Below are 6,262 nucleotides of genomic sequence, written 5' to 3'. Positions count from 1 at the left end.
GTAGCTAGAAGGAATTCTCCGCCCCTTCGGGTAACTCCTTGGGGAATGAAGATTAAACAAAAGTACTAAAGTTTTAGCTTGCCTTACTAAACACAGTTTTACTGCCTTGACTGCTTTTGGTGTTTGCCCCTTCAATATCTATTTGTTTAAAGTAATACTGGAAAGGTGAAGTGTGAATACTGTAAGTAATTTTAATAGCTTTTTCACTTTTAATAGATGGGATGTTTTACATCTTATAATCATTTTCAACATTATCAAAACAGACATCCTTAAAAATAATGTACTTTTGCCTAGTAAATATAATTTACCAAATAAATTACCTGTCAACATCATTCTTTAAAAAAAAAAACTAAAATTCAGCTCACACATCTTATCTTAAATTTATTAAGACTTCCAGTTTTAAACCTATAAAAAGGCAAAGTCCAAAGTTAAACATACCATAAAGTGAGTGTTCTGCTGCTACAATAACCTGTCAACTATGATTATTCCTTTTGCACACTGGTTTTAGTGGATTTACTCTCCATTACCATCCCAGAGCCCCATTACAGTGTGCTTCACAAAGACAATAAAGTGTCAAAGCATTTCAGTGAAGCCAGGTGTAGTGACACACCCTGCAATCTCAGCACTGAGGAGAGTGGGGCGGGAGGATTGCTTCATGTTCCAGGCCAGCCTGGGATACGTACTCAGTTCAAAGCTATGGTCAACTATATGAGACCTTACTTAAAATATAAATAAAACAGTGTTATAGTGAAAGATGTATCACTATAATCAGTGCTTTATAATTGAATTCATGGGTTAATGATTTTACTGAGCCTGTTTTAGTGATGCCTAGTTAGATTTAACAACCCCAGTCAGCTCCCATGTTTGTTATTGTTGTTGTTGTTGTTTGAGACAGTGTCTCACCATGTAGTTCAGGCTGGCCTTGAGTCCCCTATGTTGCCCGGGCTGGCCCGAGACTCACAATGATCCTCTTGACTCAGCCTCTTGAGTGCTGGAATTATAGGCATATACCACCAGGCCCAGCTCCAGAATGTTGATAACAAGAATTTCACCTTCTCAATAAGACTTTGGTAGAATGTTCTATGGGAAATTTAATCACCCCAAGAGATCATGTAAGACATCTAAAGATTTAAAATATAATTTAAAATATATAAATATAAACATATATATGTAGTATATAAATATATATATCTGCGAAGAAGTAACATGATGTTCCTAACTTTAAATGGCTTTTCCAGAAAGCCCATTAGTCATTTCTAAGCCTTGCTCAGTCTTCGATCAGCCTTGTTCCCAAACTATTAAGAGGAAATCAATTATTACTTGATACCTAAGGAAAATCTTAAAAAGAGCCAAAGCTGGGGGTGTTGCTCAGTGATACAGCATTTCCTTGGCATGTATCAGAGCCTGGGTTCAAGCCCTAGTGCCAGAAAGGGACAGAGTGGAAGAAAGGGAAGAAAAAAAGAGACCAAAACAGGAAAGTATACAAAAGCTTGTAATCCCAGCACTTGGGAGGCTGAGGCAAGGGGTCATTTTCAGTCTGAGACCAGCCTGGACTATAAAGTGAGTTCAAGGCCAGCCTGAACTACATAGTGAAACCCTGTCTCAAAAAGTCAAATAATAATAATTATGATAATAATGCCAGACACTTTAAAAGGAAAAGCTCTTTTAAAAAAATTATGGCAACAAAGAAAAGATAAACAGAAGGGTTGAAAGTTGAAGAAAGTAGAATAAAAAGAGATGGAAACTAGGAGAGCAAAGATAAATGTGAGATGCAGGTTTAGATCCAGTATCCAGGCAGAGTGAAGATGATTAAAAAGGAAATCAAGTCCATGTTCATCCTGCAGGACAAAAGTCTGCAGAGTGAAAGGACAAATGCCCAGCATGGAAAAGGAGCCACAGTGAGGTGGACTGGTTACTGCTCCCAATCCACTCCTACCTGTTACGTCAATGCGCGACGTTCTCAAAGAGCAGTGGGGTCATCCCACGGCACATGGACCTGGTCATCTGATTTGTCCTGATCAATGGACGATTAGCTGACACGCATGCTGGTTCACGAACAAAGAGGAGAACCACGGAGACCTGAAGGCAGGTGGAGATCTAACCGCCAAGCGGGCTGAGTGCAGCACAGGTGCAGTTCACTCACACATTCACGAGCAGGGGAACCCTGCTTATACAGAAATGAGCTTCGCCGTCCCTTGTTACATAGCACTATTATTGCAGCAAATATCCTTCGTGTACACACCAAGGTACAAGTGAAATTTCAGACACTAGAATAGAGAAGATCCTGCAATGGTCAAAGGGAAAGGAAAAACTCTTTTTAAAGCATTTGACACGTCTTCAAACTTCTCAACAGGTACAGCTGGAAATAAAAAGGCAGCAGCAAGTGGGGCGTGGTGGTTCCCACCTATAAACCCCACTCTCGAGGGAAGCTGAGGCAGGACGCTGAAGCCTGCCTGAGCTACACAGCAAGTTCCAGGACAGCCTGTCTCAAAGAGGGGAAGAAAATAGCAATATCTTCAAGCTTCTGAAAGGGAAGAATAAGATACTTGAGCACATGCAAAATCCCCAAAACTTGCCCCATGCCCTTTCTCAGAGACCAGTGATGGTGATCCTTTTAGAGACAAGTGCCCAAACTACAAACCAAAACCCACTGTTTATCATGAAGTACCAGCATCTTTTGTGTTAAAAACAAAAACAAACTGTCATAGACTCAGGAAATCATGTCCCTTCAAAAGAACTCCTGCAGATGGCGGTGAAGTGTGAGCCAGGCACGGGAGACAGCAAGTTCACAGCAGTCAACATCTCAAGCAGGCTGAAGACAAATGAAGTCGACCAACTGTGATACATCTGACAGTTTCATAGGATTTGTGTTTGGTTTTTGTGTTTTGGTTTGGTTTGGTTTGGTTTTTTTAGACAACCTCTCACTATGCCATACAAGCCGGCCTTGAACTCACTTGATAGCCTCAAACTCCCAGGAATCCTCCTGCCTCAGCTTCTTGAGTGCCAACATGCCTGGCAGGTTTGATAGATTTTTGAATAAATGGAAGTACTAGGAATTGAATTATTGATAAATATAAAGAAAACTATGCAAATGAAAAATAAGACAACTAATTTTAGCAATAATAAAAACATGTTCAGCAAAGGAAAAGTGACCACAGTTTAATACCTTATTCAGGTCAGAATAGTAGTGTGAAATGTGAACAGTGACCCAACCATAATTCAAAAGAAGTATGCTGGAGGCAATTGTCCACAGCTCTCTCGCATTTTCTGCATATGAGGCACTGACTGGCCTTTTTAAGCAGCTGTAATGTTTGTTACATAATGTGTCAACTTCAGGTCAAAGTTTAAGGGACAGAGCAAAGAACCAGGGTCCTTTGCAAACACCCTCATCCTGTGCCAGGGCGCCCGGGGAGGAGATGTGAGTGCTACACCTGCCCAAGGGCCATAGCCTGATTACAGTGTAAGGGAGGGAAAGGGGCTTGCTCTCCCCACCTTTTTGCTCTTGTTCCTTTGCTGTCTTCTGCCACCTGAAGTGTTGCCCCAGTTTGAAGCCTTGGAGCCAGCTGATTATGGACTGAAACCTCCTTCATTTTGTCTCAGCAGTGAGGAAAAGTAACCAAGACAGCAACCTTGCATGGTGCACAGCTTTAAAAGACACACACTGCCCTTGGGAGTGCATGGCAGGGCACTGATATCCTGTATAATGAAAATAATGTCTTTTAGGAGCACAGCCTTGCTACCTACTCGTCTGGGTTCATCTCCCATAGTATACTCCACAGCATGTGCAGTTGTCATCTAGCTACCCTTTGTCACACTGTGGGAACTGTCACAGGAGCTGGTACACTGGCTACTGCCACTGTTAGGTGTAATGAACACTTATTGCTTTCTGACCTGAGTCTTAGGCTTCTGCTAGCAGCCCTGAAACTGGTATGCTAACTTGGTTTTGACAAACTGCATTTGAAAAGGTGAAGAAATGAAAAAGATAGATGTGAGCAGTGAATGTAACAACAAAAAAGTAACTGCATCTTTTGTTTTGGAAATGGGAAATAAACATAATTCCTGAAACAGAAAAAGCAAGAAAAAAATTCAAACATAGGTAAAACCTCAAAGGTTTTAAAAAGAACCCAAAATAATGAAAGTAGTGGCCTCGTGTGAAGTAAACCAATGCAAAATATTTTACAAAAGGGATATTATACAGCTGTATTATACTTACCTGTAGAAGGATCTGGCTTCTGTGTATAAAAAGAAATTTGTATGTACTTCTATACAAAGAGTGTCTGTCTCTTCACAGCATTTCCTAATCTCACAAAAGGGAGTTAGATGTCCTGTCCTACTTCTGTACAATATCGACAGTAAAATGACCAAAATTTATCACTATTATCATGAGTTATTCACTAGGACAGGGAGCACCATTGAACCTATTTTGGACAAACAGCCTTATGAGGTATTATCTCAGTTTTATAAGGGGGGGAATAATTTTAATTACTTCTCATTCTGCAATTAGAAAGTGTCAAAACCTGCCAGCAAGCGTGAAGTCCTGAGTTCAATTCCCCATACCAAAACAAAAACAAAAATAAAGTATCAAATCCAGAATTGAAGCCCAATCAGACTGGCTCCAGAATTGCAAACAGGCACAACAATCAAGAACTTCCTCTGCTAGTAAGGGCTATCGCGGGTGGTGTCAGCTGCTTTCAGACAACAAACTTGTAACCCATGGAAAGGAGTTAAATGGATCAAGGGACTGACATTCCTCCCGGCTCCTTACTCACTCTTCAAGTTGTCTGCTACATTTCTAAGCATTGGCCTTTTTAAATGATACTCCAAGATAGCAAGAGACTTGGCCCTCAGAACCTCTAGGACAATATAACCTCATCCTGCTAAAGAAAATGCAAACACAATGTAATACAACATGCCTATCACACTGATAGCACCAACTGCTGACAAGATATGGAACAACAGAAACTCCACTGACTGCTAGGGGGAATGCAAAAAGGTAGATGCTTTGGAAGACAGTTGGGCAATTTCTTTCAAAACAAAGCATACTCAGAATAAATTCAGCAATTTTATTCCTTGGTTTACCCAGATGAGTTGAAAACATGCCCACACAATAATGTGCACACAGTTATTTACTACAGCTTTATCCATAACTCCAAAACAAATCAAGATGTCCTTCAAGAGAAAAGGGGATTAACTATAATGCATCCTTACAATGAAATTGTATCTAGTACCAAAAAAAAAAAAAAAAAAAAAAAAAAAAAAAGGGAGCCAGGCATGGTAGTACATATCTGTAATCTCAGCACTCAGGAGGCTGAGGCAGGAGGGTTACCATGAGTCTGAAGTCAGCCGGGGCTGCCCAGTGAGTTCAAGATCAGCCTCAACTACCTAGCAAGATCCTATTTTTTAAAAAAAAGGTCAGACATGGTGATGCACACCTGCAATCCGAGCACTCAGGAGGCTGAGCCAGGAGGACTGCCAAGATAGACTACACAGTGAGACTTTGTCTCAAAAGACAAACCAATTGAGCAACTACTTTAAAGATAGAAATATGTAATTATTAACCATTGACATTCTCGTATTAGCTTGTTTTTGAAATTCTTTTCATCTTTAAAATAAAAAAAAAACAGAAACAAAGAGACTCTTGTGCCATGAAAAACATGAAGAAGCTTACATACCTGAGTGAAAGCTGCCAGCCTGAAAAGGCTACCTAGTGTATGACTGCAAACAGTAGAGGTGACATTCTAGAACTTGTGAGAAGGAAAGCCATGGCTGCCAGGTGTTTAGCAGAGAAGGACACTCAGGGCTTTGATAAAAGATGTTTGGGGCAATGAAACTGCTGTGTAATGTTGCATGGAGAAATGGTATGGTGTTACTACTTGTTACTGTTAGTGTGTTGATTATGTACCAATGATGAAATAATAGGGATTCATATAAACTGATCTTGACTCTAAAAGCCATGCTATTGCATATAATTTAATAAAAGTCAGAAGTAGGGTGAAATTTAACTCTGTTATTTGGTTAAGAATATTAGTTATCCAGTCAGAGTCTTAGCTTTAACTCTTATGCCAAATAAATAGGTTACCACAGCCTCTGAGTGATCCTTCAAACATTCAGTTTGAATACGTAACATTGGTCTTAGGTGCACTTGGTGAGTTTTCTGTTTTAATGCATAGATAATTTGGAGAGTCTACAGATACTGGTAAAAGTGATATTAGGTATTCGTAACATGTGAGATGCCACATGTATTGGAAATCCAAGTGCAGTG

This window comes from Cavia porcellus, unplaced genomic scaffold, assembly GCF_034190915.1.
Source record: "Cavia porcellus strain 051 isolate PalLab524CR breed Dunkin Hartley unplaced genomic scaffold, mCavPor4.1 scaffold_27, whole genome shotgun sequence".
NCBI classification, from domain to species: Eukaryota; Metazoa; Chordata; class Mammalia; order Rodentia; family Caviidae; genus Cavia; species Cavia porcellus.
This window is presented reverse-complemented; position numbering follows the sequence as displayed.